Raw genomic sequence first — 23,402 nt, forward strand, 5'->3', positions numbered from 1 at the left:
CCCTCCTTATGATGGTTCGTGAAAGCTCTCCAAGCCCTGCCAGGCAAAAGAATGATTGAATGAGTGGATAATTAATTGATATCTCACGAAAGATATAGCGCGGCGATGAAGGAAATTACACTTGGAGCAACTTCTGCAAGTCGCGGAACCCGTCCACGCCTCTACTCAGTGGGTCTCTTACTTCCACTATTCCCTTATGAGCTTTAATGTCTAGTAGAATCCAGTGGAAGCTGCACATGTTATGTATATACGTCAGGAATTACACTTAACATCGAGTAAGAAAAATTGACTGTGCATAAAAGACCATTAAGACTCTCACTCGTAGTTGTAAGGAAACAATATTGAATCACAGAAATATTGCTCCCCCAAAAACCTTAGTAGGTTTCCCCCCGTATCTTCGCGGTTATGCTTTACCGTTTGAACATTTACTTTATCTGGGTCAACAAACCCAATATTGATAATATTGTTACTTTGGCATTCACTGATCTTCAGTCTGCATAAGAGAACACATAAGATATAATGAGTATATGCAATGAAAACGAACATGAACTGAATGAAAATGAACTTATATGTAGTTAACAACTTACAAGCAATAGCAACTCATGAGAAATTTGTCGAGGACATCTAAATTGAATAACTGCCAGAGTTCATTTATCTCAATATGGATCTCCTCCTTTCGGTAGTAATATTCAAATGGTATATCCGCCATGATGTAACTTATGTTCTCCTTGCATGCATCAAGGTACCAGTGATGCAAATTCCGCATATGTGTTGGCAGTTTATGCAGCTGCTCTCTGCTGACCAAGTCGGCCCCGTAGACAAATTTAGGAGCTATATCAGCAGTGGGTACTGCAGCATCTGCTGCTGACAGCAATTCCTCCACGGTAACTGAACAGGCAGCCGCTAGGCTTGCAGCTTGTTCCAGCACGAAACCACCATGTTCCTGGTACACCTTGGGAACATTAAGCACTTTGAGTGCTGGGATCGATTGTTTGGGCTGATGTCCGAGCAGGGGAACTTCCTTTCTTTTTTTTCCTTCTGTCGTTTGCTTGGCCTTGAGGGGTGCACTTGTTGAACTTGACTTCTTCTCGGCTGCACTTCTAGCTGATGATTTGCTCGTGCTAGCATTATCCTTCTTCTTAGCCTTGTCATCCTTGTTCTTCTTAGCCTGCTTCTTGTCATCAATTACCCTCGCAAGGTGGCGTGTATAGTCATCCTTCTTCTCGTGTAAGTCATATTGCGATGGTGTGTTCAGAAAAGAAGTAGCATATGCTATTTGCTTCTCGGTGTATGGCTCTGGCGCTGGAGGTTTTGGCTTATGAAAATGCTCATAGTTGTATTTCGCAACAATGGCCTCATTTTCCTCGACAGTACGATCGTAAGGACGGGGGAGGAACCTTTGGTACTTTTGGGAGGGGCGATATCTTGCGGATAGGACTCTTGAAACGCTTCCGTTTGGGTGCATTCCGAATCTTAGTGGGCGGAGGCGGCGGCGCTGGAGATGGAGATGGACTACAGATGTCGTGGTCGACGTCGTACCCATGGGGTGATGGTGGCGACATGTGATCAGTAGGAGGAGGTGATGGTGGCCTGCGATCATCTGGAGGAGGTGATGGTGACCTTGGACGACTGGTACTAGGGGCTACCCAACCTGGCAGCCTGATGTTCTTCTTTTCCCAGATAATGATTTCTCCCAGCACCTCTCTGAGTGTAACCCCCCCATCACCTCCAGGGAACTGGAGCTCCAATGTCTCCCACGACGGTACAACTGAATCCACCCCGACACGAGCATAGCCAGCTGGAATCTCATTGCCATGCCATGTTGCCGGCTCACCTTCAAGTCCAAATGCAGGTAAGACATAGCCGACCGCCACCTTAACGTACATGTTCCTGAACACCTCATGGAGATCACAAGGTGTTTGCTCCTTGATTCCATCCACGGGGTCGCCAGGACCGCCATCTATCATCCATGTAGGAGGGGCCTCCGAGTCGGCCACGCTGCTGTCTCGTCGCCGAGATATGCCGGCGGTATTATCTCGGCCGGCGCTGTCCTTTTAGTTCATTTATCTCCCGCTGCTGCTGCTGAATCTCCCGCTGCTGCTGGTCAAGTCAGCGTTAGAACTCGGCCATCCGGTCATTCTGCACCTCCAGCTCGCGTTGTTTAGCTCTCGCTCGGCTTATATATGTCTCCGCGTCGGCCGGAAACCCAAGCGACCACGGAACACTAGGGCCGAAGCCTCTTGTTCGTCCTCCCTTCTCATGATTACCGAGGACAAGCGTCAGCAAGTCTTTCTCTCTATCGGGAGCAAACTTTAGTTTTCCCGCCTTTATATCTGTCGTCACGGCAATCCATTTTTCCCTGGGTACCCTAACCATGCTGTCACTTTCAACAATGTTCCCTGTCTTCATGTCATACTCACAGCCATGCGCGAGGAACCAATTTCGAGCCCTAATGTCCCATCCTTCTCGCGTGGGTTCCGGAGTGATCCCATTCCGCTCCATCTCAGCCTCTTGTGCATCCCACTTAGGCATGGCTACTTCGTAGCCCCTCGCCCCTTATGATGGTGATATTTCTTTTCGCTTGCATTCTTCTCGGTTTGTCTTGGACAGGTTCACAGACCTCCTCCGATTCTTTGTACTTCACAAATTCTTCCCAATTATGCTCCTGCTTCGATAGATAGTTCTCGAATATCGGAGGCTTCTTCTCGGCCTTATAAGTTGCCCATAACCGGTTCTTATACGCCCGGAAAAGTTCCCCCATCTTCTTAAGAGCCCATTTCTTCACTAGCGCCCTCTCGCTAGCATTCTCGTACTCCAATCCCGGATCCGGCAAAGTGAAATGTGCCATGAGGTCGTTAAAAAGTGTGTCTTTGTACCTATCGGCAACCAGATTTTCGGACACCTTCTTGGTCTTGTTCCATTCTCTAATAGTGATCGGGAGAGAATCCCTAACCGTAACTCCGCACTGATTTTTAAATTTCGTTCGACAGCTCGAGGGTGCCACAGGTTGGCCTTCCGGTGATATAGCTTCAATTGTGAAGTGGTCTTTTTTGGTCAACTTCTTTGCCGGGCCTCGTTTGTCCAACTTATCTTCGGAGGCCTAAGAGAATAAAAATTAATTAATTTATATACATATGTACATATAGAATTCCATTAATGCCTCTATACTAATCGTATACCTCGTCATCACCGGAGCCGTCGGCTTCTCCATCACCGGAGCCGCCGGCTTCTCCATCACCGGAGCCGTCGGCTTCTCCATCACCGGAGCCGCCGGCTTCTCCATCACCGGAGCCGCCGGCTTCTCCATCACCATCGCGGATTATCTTCGCGAAAATGTCTTCCTGTTCCAAGTCCCGTTCGAATGGTGGATCCATTGTTTCTGCAAAAAAATTAAATCGATAAGCACAAGTTCTAACCCTAACCCTAATCAAACACTAACCAAACCCTAAACCTAACCACAGATGGGGTAGGCTCAAGGAGGGGAAGTCTCGGCGTGGAGCAGGGAGAAGAGGGCGCGTCAGGTAGAGGATCTCGACAATGCTCACGTGTTTGCGAGAGGGAGAGGGTGTCGGCGACGCGTGTTTGCGAGAGGGAGAGGGTCTCGGCGGCGCGTGTTTGTGAGAGGGAGAGGGGTGTCGGCGCGTGTTTGCGAGAGGGAGAGTGCGCGTGTTTGCAAGAGGGAGAGGGGTGTCGGCGACGCGTGTTCGCGAGAGGGAGACGGTCTCGGCGGAGCGTGTTTGCGAGAGGGAGAGGGGTGTCAGCGTGTGTTTGCGAGAGGGAGAGTGCGCGTGTTTGCGAGAGGGAGAGGGGTGTCGGCGCGTGTTTGCGAGAGGGAGAGGGCGCGTGTTTGCGAGAGGGGGAGGGTGTCGGCGACGGGTTTTTGCGAGGGGGGAGGGAGTCGACGTCGGTTGTTTGCGAGAGGGGTCTCGGCAGTGTTTGCGAGAGGGGTGTCGGCGGTTACAACAAAATTTAAACTACAAATTTTTTACAAAAAAATTAAACTAACTAATTACAACAAAATACTTACAACAAAATTTGAACTACTAATTATCTAACTACAAAATTTGTACAACAAAATTTAAACTAACATACTAAAATGTCTATATACTAAAATACTTACAAAAAAATTGAACTACTAATTATCTAACTACAAAATTTGTACAACAAAATTTAAACTAACATACTAAATTGTCTATATACTAAAATACTTACAAAAAAATTGAACTACTAATTAACTAACTAACTAATTAACTAACTAAGTCAAAAAAAATTAAAAAAAAGAGGGCCGGCCGGGGGCGCCGGTGCACATGGCGGTTGCTACCTGCGGAGGGGGCGCGGCGGCACGGCGGCGGGGCCGGCACGGCACAGGGCAGATCGACGGCGCGGCACCTGGCGGCCGGCGGCGCGCGCGGCAGAGGGAGGCGCGCGCGGCAGAGGAGCTCGAGGAGATCGACGGCGGCGACGGCGCGGCAGATCGACGGCGGCACGGAAAAATCCGGCAGCCTGGCGGCGTGAATTTTGCTAAGTGCTGGCCTCCGTGTGTCGCGGGTGGGGGCTCCGCCCGCGGCGCTAGGTATTTATACCTAGCACCTTTTTGTCGTGGGTCGTGGCTTGGCCCGCGATAAAAGGCCCCCCTTTTATCGCGGGTAGTGCTACCACCCGCGATAAAAGGGGGGGGGGGGCCTTTTATCGCGGGCCGAGCGACGACCCGCGACAAAAGGGGGTGGGAGGGGGTGGCGGCTGATCCGCGCCAAGTGCATCCAACGGCTCCGGCCGTTTGAATCCAACGGCCTGGAGCCGTTGGACGCGGATCAGCCCCTGGAGCTGTTTTTTTTCTGTTTTAAAAATAAACCCTACTTTATCTATTTTAACTTAATAAAAACTATGGGAGTGGTGTTTTGGAACATGGGTGCATATGCTCCCTATATTTTAAAATGCATGTTATGAGCATTTTAAATTTCAAAAAAATTGAAACAAAAAATTTGTACGTACATCTTCACGTGCTACGCGCTCACAAAGTCGTTTCATAAAAAATCGACTTATCATGTGACGTGTGTAAAAAAGACAAAATTCAGTGCTAAAAATAATGCTTTTCACATGATAAAGTTTCTCCTTTTTACATAGACCACAAAAAATATTGGTTTTTCGTGAAACTTAGCGAATGCACATACATTATTGAGATGTACATGTAGAATTTTTATCCAAATTTTTTGACATTTCGAAATATGTTTTTTTGGTAGAGGGAGCATACGCACCCGGGAGCCGAATTGAATTTCCCATTATTTCAATAACTTTTAAATGGAACTCAAATAGAAAAGTTTTATATATGAAAATTGATCAGAAAAATCCAATGAACATGAATATGACATCCATATAACTATTTCCATCTCGCATCATATCAAACATTGATAGTCGTGTATCTTTCACCCTAATGATATGCGGAGTGACACCGACTAAGGTTTCCCCGTGGCACGTGTCGCTGCCGCTTCCACGTGCCTCGACCCGTCGCTGCCAGCGTGCGACGTGTGTAGCCGTGGCTTACACGTGCCATGCCCCGCGTGCACTATATAGAGTCGGTTCTTTTAGTTTAAATTTAGTTTATAAAGTCGTTGTCGGTTCTTTTAGTTTAAATTTAGTTTATAAAGTCGTTGTCGGTTGTTTTTGTTCAATAAAGTGGTTGTTACGAAATTTTATTACAATTGAACTGGAATTAAAGTACAGAGCTCAACTGATACATGGCCAGATTCGAATGTTGGAGCCATTCAGTCATAGTCGTGCCTAGCCCTATAATACTAGCCACTGTAGTCATCATAGTCGCCGACGTCATCGTCGCTACCATCGGGGTCGCGGTTGTCGAACCTCGGCGGGTGAGCACGCGTGGGCTGGGATTCAGGATAGCGCAGGCGGGGGCCACGGTAGGCCATGACGCTCTGGAGAGTCCGTCCGCGCCACCACAGCCGACGGCCGGCCTCGTTGAAGTTCGAAGGAGGCGGGCCGTCCTCCTCGTACCTGGCAACCGCCCTCTCACGCCGATTGATGAAGAAGCTGTCCCAAGTCGGGCTGTAGTCGGGATGCCACTGGGGATTCCTCCACTGCTCAGGCGTGAGCTCGAAATAGTAGTGGTTCGTGATGGCCATCTCGCGTGGCACACCTAGAGGGATAGGAGGGACCGGTACGCCTCCGACGCTCAGCAACCAGCCGGTCGGGACGCGGTAGCCGGGCGGGCAAGGGTAGTTCGAGGCGCAAAGCGCCTCCGCCTCCCGGGGTGTTAGACATACGATGGAAGCCATGGGAGAGAGTGATGAGGTTTGCAGATATGAGTCCAAGCCTACATATATATAGTGGAAAAATGGCGGGAATGCGGGAAGAAAATAGGCGGGAACGAAGTGGCGCGCGAAACTTTCATCCCGGGTGGAGGCTCAAACCGGGACAAAAGACTGGGGGAGGCTTATCTAGGAGGGCCTTATCTGGGGGGCTGATGTGCGGGTAACCTTTTGTCACGGTTGGTGGCTGCAACCGGGACTAAAGCTGTCGGCAGGATAAGGATGTGTCGGTAACCTTTTGTCACGGTTGGTGGCTGCAACCGGGACTAAAGCTGTCGGCAGGATAAGGACGGGAGGGTGGACGCACTACTCGATGAGGTAAAGCATGTAGCGCACGACGCCCTGTCGAAGGAACAAGACAAAGTAGAAGCGGTGCCGTGCCTATAAAAGGAGCATCGATACGCCTTGCCAAGCAGATCAACAAGCCAAGCACAGTTTCATTCCCATGGATGAAGGAAAGGGTTGGGAAATCTCCCGTGGCGCAGCTTCTCGAAGATGTCGTTGGTGCACACGCCCTACGGCATCTTCGGAAGCTGCTCCTCGAAAAATTTCCCCGCAAGCCCGTGAAAGACTCCGTCTCCTCTAACAGTGTTGGGGAAAGGGTTCTTATTATTGCATAAATGTAGAGATTGTCTTGGGAACTATATATGAAGAATACATTATTACATCGCCATCTAGTGTTGTGATCTTCTACGCCGTAGCCATGGAGAATCTTCATCATTTAGCAAGATGCTTGGGTCAATTTTCACCGTGAAGGGCAGAATTTCTTTAAACTTATTATAATCTTCTGACATGTCTGTCTTGTCATCCACTCCCACGATGTTTCTTTTCCCCGAAAGAACTATGTGGCGCTTTGGCTCCTCGGTTGATGTATTCTTTTGTTGATTTCTTTTTCTTGATTTGCTAGACATGTCCTTCACGTAGAAAACATGAGCCACCTCGCTGGCTAGGACAAATGGCTCGTCCGGAGTACGCAAGATTGTTGGGATCCACTGTTATCATACCGTACTTATCGTCAATATGTATACCGCTGAGCTTCACCCATTTGCACCGAAACAAAGGGACCTTAAAAGTGGGACCATAGTCAAGTTACCATATCTCCTCTATGTATCCATAATATGTGGTGGTCTGCCCATTCTCGTCTTTTGCATCGAAGCGGACACCGCTGTTTTGGTTGGTGCTCTTTTTATCTTGGTCGATCGTGTAAAATGTATTCCCATTTATCTCGTACCCTTGGAATGTACATATGTTTGAAGATGGTAACCTGGCCATCAAGTACAGCTGCTCCACAACAGATGGGTCATTAATGAGATGTCTTTGGAACCAACTGCCGAAGGTATTCATGTGTTGACGTGTAATCAAGAACTCGGGCTGGCCCGGGTTTATTTCTCGTAAAACATTCTTATGTTTCTCGATGTACGGAGCCACCAAGATGGAATTGTATAGAACTGTGCAGTGTGCTTGATTGAAAGAAATCTTGTCCCTGCACACCGTTGCTTTCCTTCCTAGTGTGCGTTTTCCAGTCAGCCTCCCCTCATACCGAGATTCAGGAACACCAATCGGCTTAAGGTCAGGAAGAAAGTCAACTCAAAACTCAATGACCTCCTCAGTTCCGTAGCCCTTTGAGATACTTCCTTCCGACCTAGCTCGGTTATGAACATATTTCTTTAAGACTCCCATGAACCTCTCGAAGGGGAACATATTGTGTAGAAATACAGGACCGAGAATTCTAATCTCTTCAACTAGGTGAACGAGGAGGTGCGTCATAATATTGAAGAAGGATGGTGGGAACAACAACTTGAAGCTGACAAGACATTCGACCACATCTTCCTGTAATCCTGAAAAAGTTTCTGGATCCATTACCTTCTGAGAAATTGCGTTGAGGAATGCACATATCTTCACAATGGCTAGTCGAACATTTTCTGGTAGAAGTCCCCTCAATGCAACCGGAAGCAATTGTGTCATAAGCACGTGACAGTCATGGGACTTCAGGTTCTGGAATTTTTTTCTCCTTCATATTTACTATCCCCTTTATATTCGACGAGAAACCAGACGGAACCTTGATACTGAATAGGGCTTCAAAAAGATCTCCTTCTCTTGTTTGGTAAGAGCGTAGCTGGCAGGCCCTACAAACTGCCCTGGATGATTGCCGTTTCGTCCTTTATGAAGTTCCTGGTCCTCCCGTGCTTCTGGTGTATCTTTTGTCTTTCCATACACGCCCAGAAAACCTAGAATATTCACACAAAGATTCTTGGTCAGGTGCATCACGTCGATTGCAGAGCGGACTTCCAGGACTTTCCAATATTCTAGCTCCCAAAAAATAGATTTCTTCTTCCACATGGGCGCGTGTCCGTCAGCGTCTTTCGGAACAGGTCGACTGCCTGGACCCTTTCCAAAGATAACATTTAAATCCTTGACCATGTCAAATATATCAGCACCACTACGGGGACAAGCTTCGACGGCGGTCTGCCTCGCCATCGAAATGCTCGCCTTTTTTCCTTAAGGGATGCTTGCGCGGAAGGAAACGACGATTGAACGGGTACACAACTTTTCTGCTTTTTCCCAAATATTTACTTTCAGTCTCATCTAAACAGTGTGTGCATGCATTGTATCCTTTGTTCATCTGTCCTGAAATGTTACTGAGAGCAGGCCAATCATTGATGGTTACGAATAGCAACGCTCGTACGTCAAATTCTTGCTCGGTGTGCTCATCCCACACACGTACACCTGGTTTGACCCACAACTCCAAAAGTTCATCGACTAATGGCCTTAGGTACACATCAATGTCGTTGCCCGGTTGCTTTGGGCCTTGGAAAAGCACTGGCATCATAATGAACTTCCGCTTCATGCACAACCAAGGAGGAAGGTTGTAGATACATAGAGTCACGGGCCAGGTGCTGTGATCGCAGCTCTGCTCCCAAAAGGATGCATGCCATCTGTACTTAGACCAAAGTATAAGTTCCTTGCCTCACCTGCAAAATCCGGGAACTCTCTCCCGATGTTTCTCCACTGCCGACCATCAGCGGGGTGTCTCAAATCGCGTCTTTCTTACGTTCTTCCATGTGCCATCGCAACAACTTGGCATGCTCTTTGTTTCTGAACAAACGTTTCAACCGTGGTATTATTGGAGCATACCACATCACCTTCGCAGGAACCCTCTTCCTGGGTGGCTCGCCCTCAACATCACCAGGGTCATCTTTTCTGATCTTATACCACAATGCACCACATATCGGACATTTATTGAAATTCTCGTACTTCTCACCGCGGTAGAGGGTACAGTCATTAATGCATGCATGTATCTTCTGCACATCTAATCCTAGAGGGCAGACAAGCTTCTTTGCTTCATATGTACTGACGGGCAATTCATTATTTCTTGGAAACGGCTTCTTTAATATTATCATCAATTTCTCAAATCCCGAGTCAGCCACACCGACCTCTCGCCTTCCATTTCAGCAATTCCAATATGCTACCTAGCTTTCTATGCCCATCTTCACAACCTGGGTACAACAATTTGTGGTGGTCCTCTAACATCTTGTCGAACTGCAACCTCTCCTTATCCGTGCCAGAGTCTCTTCTTGCATCAGAAATGGCCCGACGAAGATCATCATCAACAGGATCATCTGATGCCCGTTCTTCACCTCCTTCTTCTTCATTGTCGTCCATTGCGGTATCATCGCATTCAGAGAACATAGATCGGTACTGGTCATCATTATCTTCTTCTTCATCGCCGTCTTCCATCATAACCCCTTCGTCTCCGTGCTTGGTCCAAACATTATAGCTGGACATGAATCCAAATTGAAGCAGGTGGCTCTTAATGTCTCTTGAGCAAGAGTAATCCTTCTCGTTCTTACATTTTAGACATGGACATCACATAAAACCTTGCTTCGACTTGTTGGCCTCGGCCACAAGCAGGAAAGAATTCACGCCCTCTCTGAAAGCGGGGGCACATCGGTTACCGTACATCCATGGATGACTCATCTGCATCATAAGTACAATTATATATTTATCAGATGCAATCACCTTGCTAAAATTAGTATTGTACGGACAATGTATATATATACGAGAAAATAGTTGCTAACCTTTTAGGATCAAAAAGAGGAGAAATCTTATCAAATAAAATCAAGTGGCATCCCTCTCACAAGCATTCCATCAAATACCTCTTGTGCACATGTAGAAAAAATGAGCTAGCATACACCTCCACCTTCACCACCAAGGAAAAAGTGAGGTGGGGGGGCTGGCTACGTGTCTATATATAGGCATGGCCCTTTTGTCGCGGGCCGTATTACGACCCGCGACAAAAGGGGTGCCGGCAGGAAGCGCCAGCCCTCAGACCCCTTTTATCGCGGGTCGTGATACGGCCCGCGACAAAAGGGCGCGACAAAAGGCCCTGCCCGCTCCACATGGTGTCGGGGTGACGTGGCCAGGCCATTTGTCGCGGGTGCAGGCGCGCCCGCGATAAAAGGCACCCACGAAAGCCCTGTTTTCCACTAGTGTAGAGTCCCATTGATACGTTAGCTGGACGATCGGTCGTGTCCATATATGTCTGCGAGGTGACATGCAAATATAAGTCCGCGAGTTGTACGTGACAACTTTTACTACGTTCGGGCCGGAATTCGTGACAATTTTTTGTAAAACTTATAGGCTTTGGTTTGTAAAACTTATAGGCTTTTGTTTGTATTTTCTCCATTCCAAAATAATTTTCTCATATTTGTCTAGATTTGCAATAATGTAAACGTGTTTTCGTTGTAGATATATACATATAATATAGAAAATGTGTCAGCTGGTTTTCTTTCTCGACTGAAATTTTTGAAATTTTGCTAGAAAATTGCAATACCAGACAAAAAATTTCAGTATCACATAATTTACTCAAATTTGTATAATTATTTTGAATAAATTTATAAATTCGTTTGAAAAAGCTTGGATGGTATTTTGACTTGTATTTCCAGAAACCGAATTTACCAGTGCTCGCAGATATTTATTTCAACTGGGAAGTTGATTTGAACGGAGGAATAATAGTGATGAGTGAGCTGATTTTTTTTTATCTGTACATGTAGTGTGATCTACATAACCCGCTCAATATTTTATTTCATTAACGATCCATAATCTTTCTAATATATAACGTGTCAAACAACTTTAAAAGGTGTACTACACCATTACGTAACAGTACCTCTTTTGTTAAATCCTAAACACATATTTTAGATCTAACTATTAATATAATTTAGATGATTTGGATTAACGTGGTGCCTCAAAAAACTCTCTTATTTTGCTTTTAGTATAGAACAGATTATGATTAGGCAACAAAAAATAGTGAGAATGGCAACACAAGGCTGCAGTCATGTTATCAACAATAAGAAATTGAGGAATATCATAAATCCCATGATAATGACTACAATCTATAATACTTGATTTGGTAATGGGAATACCACAGCCGCTGAGTTTCATGTTAAATTTTTGATGAACACTGTGATAAAATTAAACCTGCTAATATGGATCCTGGGGTGTTAAGAGTCAAGTTATTCCCGCACTCTCTTACAGGATTAGCTAAGAGACGGTATGAAATGTGCCTGAAAAGGAGAAAATACTATGGTTTAATTTGAGAGCTTCATTTCTAGAAAAAAATGGGAAATGCACTATTGAGCATCAAAAACTAATGCTTGATTTTACGCAACTAGAGAAGGAAAGCATTACTCAATCTTGGAAAAGATTTAAAAAATACACATGCAATTTAGAACATGGGCTAAGGGAATATATGCTTTCAAATAGTTTCTACTATGGTTTAAATAAGCAGAGCCAATATCTTTTAGATAAAGATTCCAACATATGTTTACTCTTTAATAAACCTGATGACGCCTTTACTATATTGGATGGAATGTTGGTAGAATAAAATATATACAAGAGCATAAAATAATCTGAAATTAAAGATATGTATGTTAAGGGAAACTATGGGATAGAAAAAGAGAAAGAGGAAACTGCACCTTTGAATGCTATGTATGAAAAAGAAACTCTTATTCTTGCTAATGATAAACAAATTTAAGAATTAAAATGCTTAGTGAAGCTAGGGAACCACTCTTGGACCTTGATAAATGTAGCTTGAATAAATTGATTGCTATACTTGAGCAATTTGCTAAAGATCCCACTATTAATGTTAATCAAGCTGGTTTTGGTTCCTATATTGCTAACTATGTCATTAAAGAAAATATTCAGTTGTATAATAATGAGGCCATGATACCACGTAAGCTTGGGGATGTATGGATCCCAAGATTTTAATATCTATTGAGAAAGAAATACACCATGCCATTCTAGATTTGAGATCTAGTGTTTCTGTTATATCAAAAGAGCTATATGAATTACTTAATCTAAAAAATATGGAAAAATATTCTATTGATTTATTACTTGTCGATGATTCGACCAAAAAGGCTATAGGCAAATTAAAATATGTAATGGTTGAATTTCATATGACATATGTACCTGTTGATTTCATTGTTATGGACATGGAGAGAAATACCTCTAGTCCTATAATCCTTTGAAGACCTTTTCTGACAACAACATAATTTCCATGACATTTGAATCAAGTAAGTAAGACTAGCTATATGGCTATAAAGAAAGCGCTTTACGGGAGGCAACCTGGGATGTTTTTATTTGTGGTTTTATTTTGCATGCTTGGTGTAGCATGTTAGTTAATTTACTCTCTGGTTTTTAAATAAATGATCAAGTTTTTACCCGTTTGGATGTTTAAAGTTGCAAACATAATATGGAGTTGCTGCTTTCTGCGCTGCACTTTTTATTGCACAATTCTTTTCTCCTTACTGGTAGATCCTAAAATGTTGATAATAATGCAGTAGCTGAAAATGTTAATCCTATATATTCACGTATATTGCTTAAATTTTTTGAGGTGTCTCAGTCGTACTAAAAATTTAGTTTTGCTGCAGCAAAAAGCTGGACAGATTCTGCCTTACTTTGTTAGATCCGTTCTTTTGAGTATCAAAATATTTTTTACTTGAAACTTTTGATATTATAGAATTAGTATAACATTATTTTCTCTCTGGTTCATGAAGATATAATTTTATTCTTGAGTAAAATAGCAGAAAGCATGATTTGTTTGTACCTCTAACGTCACCCATAGAAAAGAATGGGCATAAAAGTTTGTGTTGAAGTTTTTTCACAGGGAATAGAGGAATATCACACTAAGATGATTTAAGTATAATGAAGATCATAAGCTTGGGTATGCCCATCACATCCCACTAGACTTATTTAAAAATATCCTGGTTTGAGCACCTCTAAACTCTATTTTTTGAGCAACATAGAATTTTCGCGAAAACTTGAAGCATCCTTGTTTTATTTGTGTCTAGTTGTGTTTTGGTTTATGAGAGTACCATCATATTGAGTATTTATAATTCATATAAATGAGCTACTGTACCGAACTCTTTATCTCTGAATGTTCAAAGTTAAATAAGTTGCACACTTATAAAAGAAAAGGAGGAATGCCTAAAAGCTGAAATTTATTTTGTGTATGGTATTTCTAGTTTCACATTATTGAGTGATGATTTGTTATGTGTCTTATTCAGTGCTAATTCTTGCTAGTATACATATATATTTCATTTTAAGTATCATTGTTTGATGATGAATGAATAGCCTATGGATACTATTGCATGCTTTTAGACCTTTTGCTAGCCAAAAGATTTGAATTTTTACACAATCATAGACTTGTTTCCAAGCTCAACTGTAATCCAATGTCTATCATACCTACTTATATATATAGAACTTGCTATTCTAAGCATAATGTGTGTGTTTTTCCTCCAACATTTTCAAAATTTCCTTTTTGTGTAATTTAAAGCTCATAAGAAAGTAAGGTTTGGTAGGAAATACCAATATGCATGTTGTTGGTTTGACTGATTATGAGTAACGAGCTAGACCGTAACCATGTTTATTTGGGAAGTCTTTCAACATTTCACTTTTGGGGTATTGCACCCTGGGTTGATCATCATTTATTTTGTTTTGTTTATGGCTATCTCCTGTGAAATAAGTAGAGGTTATTTAAGCAAGTAAGAATGCATTGTTAGAGAAGATCAATGGGCCGCTAACCGAAGCCATGCTTAATCATGGTGGAAGTTTCAGCAAGAGCATCCTCAATAGGAAGAGTGAAAAAAGAGTTGCATAAAAAAGAGTTGCGAAAAAAGAGTCGTGAAAAAAGAGAGTGAGAAAAGAAAAGAAACAAAAAGAGTATGAGAAAAAGTGAGAGAGAGTTAGAGAGGATGCTCAACGTTTGTTGTTCATGTTGTCCCGGTATGGATGCCCTATAGTTGAGATGCACATTTCGTTTGGTCCTTTGTACAGGTGGCATGAAGGAACCCCATTGCGATACTTGGCTAAAACATGTATGTCGAAAAGTCTTGGTAACCCGGAGTTGAGTAACAAGAGGTGTAGTCTTTAGAATTCAAGAAAGTGAGGCAACACTTACTCATAAGAGGTCAAACTCATGACACATAAATATTTTCATACATGAGATACTTGGTACCCCATCCTTATTATTATTGTTCTTGACATGAATTTCATAGCTCGAAACCATGTTTTATGCTCTTTACTTTTTATTTTGTTGGAGGTTTAGCACATACATATTTTCTTGTGTTCAAGAGTGAAAAGAAATATTTCTGAAAAGAAAGGACAAAGAGTCTTCCAATAATTTCATAGGATTACTCCAAGCATGCTTTATGATTCATAATACTTATCATTAATGGTTTCTTACAATGCTATTTACTATTATGTATGCTTTGTAGAATGTAAGTGTGATCACTTGATTAGTTCATATTACTTATTGTCATTGTTTATTGACTGAACCTTGTGATACTTTGCATGATTATTTACAAACTATATTTTATAAACTCCAAAGTTCATGTTAGTTTTATCACCTTCATGCTCGGGACGAGAATAGGTTAAACTTGGGGATGTTGATGCATGTAAAATGCATACATAAAATTTTCCTTTATCATATTGAACTAGCAGGGGGTATCTTCTTTATTTCTCGAGTTGGGAAAAGAATCTGAGAATAATTCTAAATCAATTCATCCTCAACCTTCAAGTCTCTCATTCGAATGGTGCAACAATGCTGCCATTTCCTCCTTTTTAAAATGCAATAGACAATAAACTTGGAAAACTTAAAGTTCACATAATCAAACTAAACATTTTAGGTTTTCCGTAGATTTCTAAACAAAACTGGGAGAAAAATGTAAATCAAGAAGATAAGTTTCTATATGTATCCATTTGTCAGGAACAGAAATTAAGTAGTTGGAGCTCAGAATGTCGGACCCTTAGGCATGCCATGACCACCCTCACGTAGGCACCGGGTTAGCTTGGTATAATACTATTCAGCCAAAGAATACTATAACATGTATAATATACAATATAGTTGAACTATGGTACCATAGACTAAGAAATCAGAAAAAAAAAGTGAAGATATTGAGTGGAGAGAACAAATCAACCTTCTACCCAAATAATTCATAACCTATAAATGAAATCTTGTGAGCATAATAGTTCTAGTAGTTCTTATAGTGTATGCTGAAGCTTAGAGGGTTTTTGTGTCCCTGCTGCTACCCATCTTAGCTCAAATTGAAATAACTTTATGTTAAAATGTTTAGATAAGAAATTATGTTTTAAGAAATAATATTTTTCTTTCAGGGAAAGTGGCAAGGTTTATTACATCATAGCAAAGGTGAGTAATATGATTGGGCTCCAGTGTGTTAACATTATCAACATATTGTCTAACAAATACCCAAAGAATTACCATGTCTTTTTTTCTGATAAACCTGTACAACAAATACACACCTTTGCCCAGGTTCTTAATGCATGCACAAATTACGGTAGTGTCTATCGAATCCACTTAAATTTGGATGTTTTGCTCCTTGGTTTCACCTGCATGCTAAACAACTTCTGTACAATGTTTCTACGTTCTTACAACCAAACCATTTCTCTCACAAAATGTTTCATAAGCACAATTATTGATTCTTAATTGGACGTAGCGAACTTACAATATGTAAATACATGAGGAGAAGATCATATTCTTGGAGAGGTTACAATTATTGATTTGACTCATCGCTCTCCTTTTACACCGCGTTGACAGCACAGGATAGCAGAAAGATCACATGTGCTGAGTGACAAAGACATGAAGAGATTGCATACATGTAGTAAATCGATTTATTTACCGAAGATAATGGGCAGCGCCATGATCAAGTAATTTTTTTTTAGATCAACAGGGGTATCCCCAGCTCCATTTTCATTGAAAAAGAAGCCAAGTCTTACAGGGAAAAGGAAACATAGTTCATCACAGGGTTTGGAGAGTGGCATTATTATTCTTGCTGGGGAAATAGCTGCCATCCCAGCTACTCCCGAACAGTCTAGTTTCAATTACAGCTCAAGGAAATAGAACTCTACGTCGGCTTGGAGGGTTTTTGCTCCGACACTTCCAAATGCACCTCTTTTTTCCTGGGCACATTTTCACTTGTGCTTCGATCACGTCACCACATGAATCTTGTGAGATTCACTAGGATTGTCCAAGAGGTAGGTCAGTGTCGCCCGCCCTTCGTAGCTCGAATTCCAGGTGGAGATCCAGTCGAAGGAGGGGCACCTTACCCCACTAGGAAGCAAAGTGGAGCTTTTAAACTGGCCAGCAGCAGGTCCATGAACTGAGCGCCTTTTCCAGTTTCTAGATCCTTGAAAGGTTTCTTCCAATCTCGAAGGAGAAAGAAAACCATTCACCACACCTGTTTCACATTAATCCATGTAGTCTTGTTAAACACAAGGTTATTTCTATTCAGCCATAAATCCCACAAGAAGAAGCTACATTGAAATGATGAATTTCTTATTACAAATCCTTTTAGTTGCAATAGATTCGAAATTGATAACATGCACATCAAAGACTTCTTTAACAGGTCCCAATGGGATCTAACAACAATGCACTGAAACATAAGATGATGTACTGTCACAAATTCAGCACCACCGATCTCCTCGCCCGCGACTCCGACTGGCTGGCCATCGACGCCACCATCATTCGCTGGCTCTTCCTCACCGTCTCGCCGGACATCTTCAAGACCGTCGTTCGGGAGGGCGATGATGCCCGCACGGTGTGGGTGAAGATCAACGGCCTCTTCACCAATAACAAGCTCCAACGTGTTGTCTTTTTGCAGCAGGAATTCTTCGGCACACCCCAGGGTGATCAAGCTTTGGACGCCTACTGCCTGCGTCTCAAGGCCATCTCCGACGAGCTCCAGGACCTTGGGTTCCGGATTGGCGACGAGCTCCTCCTATCCACCCTCACCGCCGGCCTCAACGAGGACCTTGGCAACGCCACCTCCAACCTCACCCTCATGACCAACCCTACGTTCGAGCGGGCGGTCGACTACCTCAAGCTGGAGGAACGTCGGCTGAAGGGCGTGCGCGCCCGGGCGGTCCACACTGCCCTATGGGCCAGCGGCAACAACATCCTTCCTCATGGTGGAGGAGCTCCGCCGGCGCCCACACCCGCCCGTCTGAACCCCGCGCCTAAACCGCAACAACACCAAGGAGGAGGGGGTGGTGGTCGCACCCGTCGCCGTGGCCGTGGTGGTGGCCGCGGCGGTGGCAACAACAACGGTGGCCCCAACATCGCCGGTCCGCTCCCTGGGTACTCACACCCCACTCCGCCATGGGCGGGCGGACACAACCCCTGGATGGGGGTCGCGCACGCCTACACCTTGCTCGTTCCGCGCCCCCCGTCCCCGGCACCGTCGGCCCCCGTCCGCCGACGCACCAGGCCTTCATCGCCGCACCACCGAAGGCTCCCGCCGGCCTGCCCTCACTACAAGAAAAGTTCTGATAGACAACGTCTCAAAATCGTCCGCTAAGGGGTATTTTTCGTCGCCTATGGGCCTAACCCGACGATATGGGTTCTGTTGTCGAAACTGCGTCAGGGAAAGTCCTACGATGATTTTTTCGGTCCGTCGCGCTTGGGCGCCCTTCCGCCACGGAAAATCGGACCGTTGCACAAGTGTTTCCGGGAGCCCGTTGACTGCTGACGTCATGCAAACTGACACGTGGCAGACGCCGTTAACTGGCAGTTAACGGCGTTAACCGGCTGAAACCCCCACTACTAGAAAAAAGGCTTTCAGTGGCGCACCACATATAGCCATCAGTGGCGCACTAGTGGTGCGCCACTGTTATCACGCCACGGCTAACACATAGTAGTGGCGCACTAGGGGTGCGCCACTACTAGCCTAGATACCGTGGCGCACTCGCCCGGTGCGCCATTGACATGCCCACCGGTGCGCCACTACTACTCCAAAGTGGTGCGCCACCGTTGGTCGAGGCGAGTGCGCCACCACCGTGTAGAAGAGGTGCGCCACCGCTGCGGCTTTGCGTGCGCCACCGGTCCAGCCTAGTAGGTGCGCCACCGCTGCGTTAGTACGTGCGCCATCGCCCTCTCCAGGACGTGCGCCATCGCTACTTATCCTTGTGCGCCATCGCTAGTCTCGGAGAGGATCACGTGGCAGTGCGCCATCGGATCGCAGCGCGTGCGCCACCGCTACTTAGTGGTAGTGCGCCACGGATGGTCCACTAGTGCGCCACCGCTAGGATTTCGAATTTTTTTTTTGTATCTTGGCAGGTATTTATACAGGTTGTATATGACAAGTACAATAGCACAATACAGGATATATAACAAAGATATAAACAACAAGCACAGCCTTATCCATACATAGTTCTTCACATTAGCCCCACATGATTCACAAGCATTCACATTAGAGGTTACAATGCAAGTTACGGTGTTACAAGTCACAAATGAGCTAGTAGTGGCACAAGGTCGATCATCTAAACTAGCATCACATAGAAGAGAGCTAGAGTCACTACTAGCACCGTCCCGATGAAAGTGGTCTTCATCCAGCTTCCTCCTCCGCTCCGTCCTCTCTCCCGCCGCATAGCGTGCGTATCTGTCTTCGGCCTCCGCTCTAGTGGTGTACCCTTTGTAGCTGTTACCGCTAAAACGGTGAACTCTGTCTCCGACACTCCTCCCGCCGTTGTAGACTCCGGGAACCTTGCCCTTGTACACGACATACCACGTCATATCTGCGTACATATGCACAAGCCAAAGAAACATTAGTGCACGCTCATAGATGTTTGCAACGAATAAGAGCAAACTCAAAAACGATCCAAGTAGTATGAACTAAAAGGCATGCCTCATACATTGTTGGTCGGAACAAATATTAACATTTAGGGACGGAGTAAGTGAAACCAAGTAGGATGCACAATAGATTGATACTTGTGTCATCGCACCAGGTTCACTTACCCCTCCCCCAAGTGTATAGGTGACCAACATTCTAATCATCGGCATTTTGAGATACCAAAGCAAATAGAAGAATGACAAGGGCCTCATACTTTGTCAGTCCAAACAAATATTAACATTTATGGAAGGCGTCGATGAAACCAAGTAGGATGCACAAGAGATTGATACTTGTGTCATCGCACCAGGTTCACCGACCCTCCCCCAAGTGTATAGGTGACCAACATTCTAATCATTGGCATTTTGAGATACCAAAGCAAATGGAAGAATGACAAGGGCCTCATACATTGTTGGTCGAAACAAATATGAACATCCCGGGATGGCGTTAGTGAGGCCAGGTAGGATGCACAAGAGATTGATATTTGTGTCATCACACCAGGCTCACTAGCGACACCCCGGAGTGTACAGCTTGACCGAACATTCTAATCATCGGCATATGCAAACAAAATTAACGACCAAATCAAGTGCGGAAAACGATAGAGCCATATATATAAGTTCACAAACATAGCCGAACTAGTAATTAAACAGTACATGCAAGTAAAGTGCTGGATAAAGTTTATTACAACGAAGCTTCGTCTTTAGTTCACAACTACATAACTAGGCTCGCACATCAAGACTTTTGCGGAGCGTGGATAAAACCGCCGCCTTTCTTCAAGCACATCCATGAGCGGTAGTCGTCACCCCGCATTTGGAGCATTGTGTCTATGTCACTATTTGACGGCTGATAGCCGGCGCAGAACTCCCCCGCGCTTCTAACGACATCTTGATGGATGATTTCACAAAACTCTACTTGGATGCGGAAGAAGTCTTGCTTGATGCCGTCGTTAGGGACCCGCGCCAATTTGTTGGCCCAGTCTCTGAGATGGTCAGGTAGCGTAAGCTGCTGCTGGTCCCGTATGAACTTATCCATGTGATAGAGGGCGTAGTAGGCATCCTTGTTACTAGAAGGCGGCTTCTTGACGCAGGCAAACTTTGTTTGGTGCTTGAACACATGCTTCCCGTACCTAACATTTGGCCTCTGGCATGTTGCCTTTCGCTTTGACGTAGGCATTGAGAGCATCATCAAGTACGGCCTTGACATTCGTGTAGTCCGTGGTTGACTTACCGTCCGCATCGAGGTATGTGGCCACGGAATGCTTCGGGGTTATGGAGATGAGTGTGCAGGTTTTGTCTCTCGCGTAGAACACATAATGTTTAAGAACATGACGATTGAAATCTAAAAAAATCACGAGTTAAGACCGGTACGGTGAGGGGGTGACTTACTCGGGAAATACAGGCAGGAGGATGTTAGACTTCTTCTCGGTTCGCTAGAAAGAAGTCTTTGAGGTATCCACTCGCGATCGCCCGGCCTCCGGCGGTGGCCAAGTGGACGGCACGCATGTAGAAGGGGTCGGCTATCGCGATGTCCGGGATGTTGTTTCTAATGATCCGCATCGCCTTGCTGAGCGAGTATAGGCGAATGAAGGTGTAGTGCAGCGGATAACCGTTCAGCATGGCAAAGATGTCATCATACCGCAGGAAGATCTTCTCCGCGAAGCCACTATCGACAAAGCCATGGCCCGAGGGCACCTTGGCAATATACACCGGGTATCCATTATCTTTCTCCCCGAGACGCCGCTCCTCCATAAACTGAATACCGTCAACCGTAGATCGCATAGGACCGGGTGCAGCATCGTACAATCTTTGAATTAGCATCCGCTCACCCGACACATGCACCCTCGCCTCGATATTCTTGGGCACCGGTGGCCCGTCCCGAGCACGGATAGGTGCCGGCTGGCTGGCGTACTTGTCGTCCTTCTTCTTTCTTTTCCGTCCCTTCGGCCTCGTATTTATCGGGACTGCATTCTCCTCTTCGCAAGCCTTCTTCGGTGTGTTAGGATCTGATAACACTTCTCACCTCGGCTATCGGCTGAGTCTCGGTGAAGTCGGCAGCTGGAGGCGTCTCCCGAGAACAGAATAGGCGCCGCTTGTTGCAAAAGGTTTTCCTCGGCGGCAGCTTGAGAGGGTTGGCTACCGAGATCGTAGTCCATCACCCCAAAATCGAAGTTGCAGTCCAGGTTGGCGAACGCATCGTCCTCGTCCGACCGTCGTTCGGATCCTCGTGCCATCTGCATGTCCACATCGGCCGATGGCGGCACCGTTGGGGTGGTCTTGCCATGGCTTGGCGCCGGCATGGCTTGGGGTGCTGTCCGTGGGGTGGTGTCGCCGCCCCCAAACGAACTCGGCTCTTTGGCCAAACCATGGACCAATTGAAGCATTGGTGGAGGGCAAGGACCCGATCATCTTCGTCGGCACCATCGGGTTGAAAGGGAGGTACCACGTCGTCGTAGCCGCTAAGCACCCGAATCGGCTGAATCCTATACACGTCGGGTTGCATGGGTCTACCGTGTAATCGGCGGTTGCTCGGTTGAACGATTTTGGCCTTGGCAACATCGATCAACTCGCCGTTCACAAAGTGCGGGAGAGTGCATGGGACGTCGACGGCGGAGCTCTGCGGAAAACATGTAGGGCGTTAGGGATGGCTAGCTAGTCAAAGGATGGGATATGGAAGTCATTGGCCGAGGGTTGGTTACCGTGATGGCGTCCAGCCTCGGCTAAGGTCGAGGCACCGCCGGCGACGGGCGTGCAACTGATGGAGTGGCCGCTTGATGGCGCGGTGCCGGGCGGCGTATTATCCGCAGCGACGGGTGCATTGAGCTGAAGTAATGGCGCCGCGGGAGACACCAAGGTTGGCGCCGCGGGAGCCACCACGGTTGGCGCCGCGGGAGCCACCAAGGTTGGCGCCGCCGGAGACACCATTGTTGCCGCCTCGCGGACTCACCGATGGCTCCACGTTGTGGGAGTTGCTGCCCGCGAAACCGGGAACCGGGGTTCCCCCTTTGTCCTCCCTTATACCACGCGTCCGGACCGGCAACCAAGGTAGGGATGAGGGAGCTAAGCGTCGTGCCCACTTGGTCCTCCACTCTGTCGTCGTTGCGTCCTCTCGTTGGGTCTCCACGATTTGTTGCACTTGTTGCCGCACTTGCTCCTCGACCAATGTCGGGATCTGCGCAACTTGTGCCTTGAGCTGTGCGACCTCCTTCTCATCGATGGTGGCCTTTCTCTCCTTTTTCCCCGACTTATAGTATTCTGACCATTTCATAGAGCATCCTTTGCCGGCCACACGACCAGCCGACGTCGGCTTACTCAATGGATCCCTCTTCTTGTGGGCATTCAACGCCCTATTTAAAGGGTTGTCCCAAGGGGCACACTGCGAGGAGCTCGTGGACCCCGCGCCGCTACTAGCTTCCTTTTCACTTTCCGCAGCGATCTCCTTAGCCTACGGGAGGAACATGCATGAACCATTTAGAAATTTGGATTCATCAATAAGAATGCAACCATAAAGGAGCTAATTAAGCGGGTGCATTCCTTACCGTAAGAGCCTCAAACTCCTTCACATCCGGAGTGGTGGTGAGCTCCTTTGTTTTCGGGTCAAGACGGTACCGGGCCAGGAGAAAGTTCCTGGTTTGCTTGTTTTTGTATTGCGGGAAGAGGGGCTCGAGGCCGTTCTTCACACGCTCCTTATCCGCGGCGTCCCATTTCGGTTGCGCCACCCTAAAACCGCCGAGACCAAGTTTGTGGGTGCCTAAGTTCAGTTTTCGCATGTCCTTCCCCCACCGACTAGAATCCGACGTTGACTCGCTCTCGCACTTGATCTTGAAATCGGCGTAGTCTTGCTCGGTGATCGAGGGATTTGACTCCTTGATCTTCTCGTAACTCTCACCATTATTAATCAT

This window comes from Lolium rigidum, chromosome 2, assembly GCF_022539505.1.
Source record: "Lolium rigidum isolate FL_2022 chromosome 2, APGP_CSIRO_Lrig_0.1, whole genome shotgun sequence".
Classification (NCBI taxonomy): domain Eukaryota; kingdom Viridiplantae; phylum Streptophyta; class Magnoliopsida; order Poales; family Poaceae; genus Lolium; species Lolium rigidum.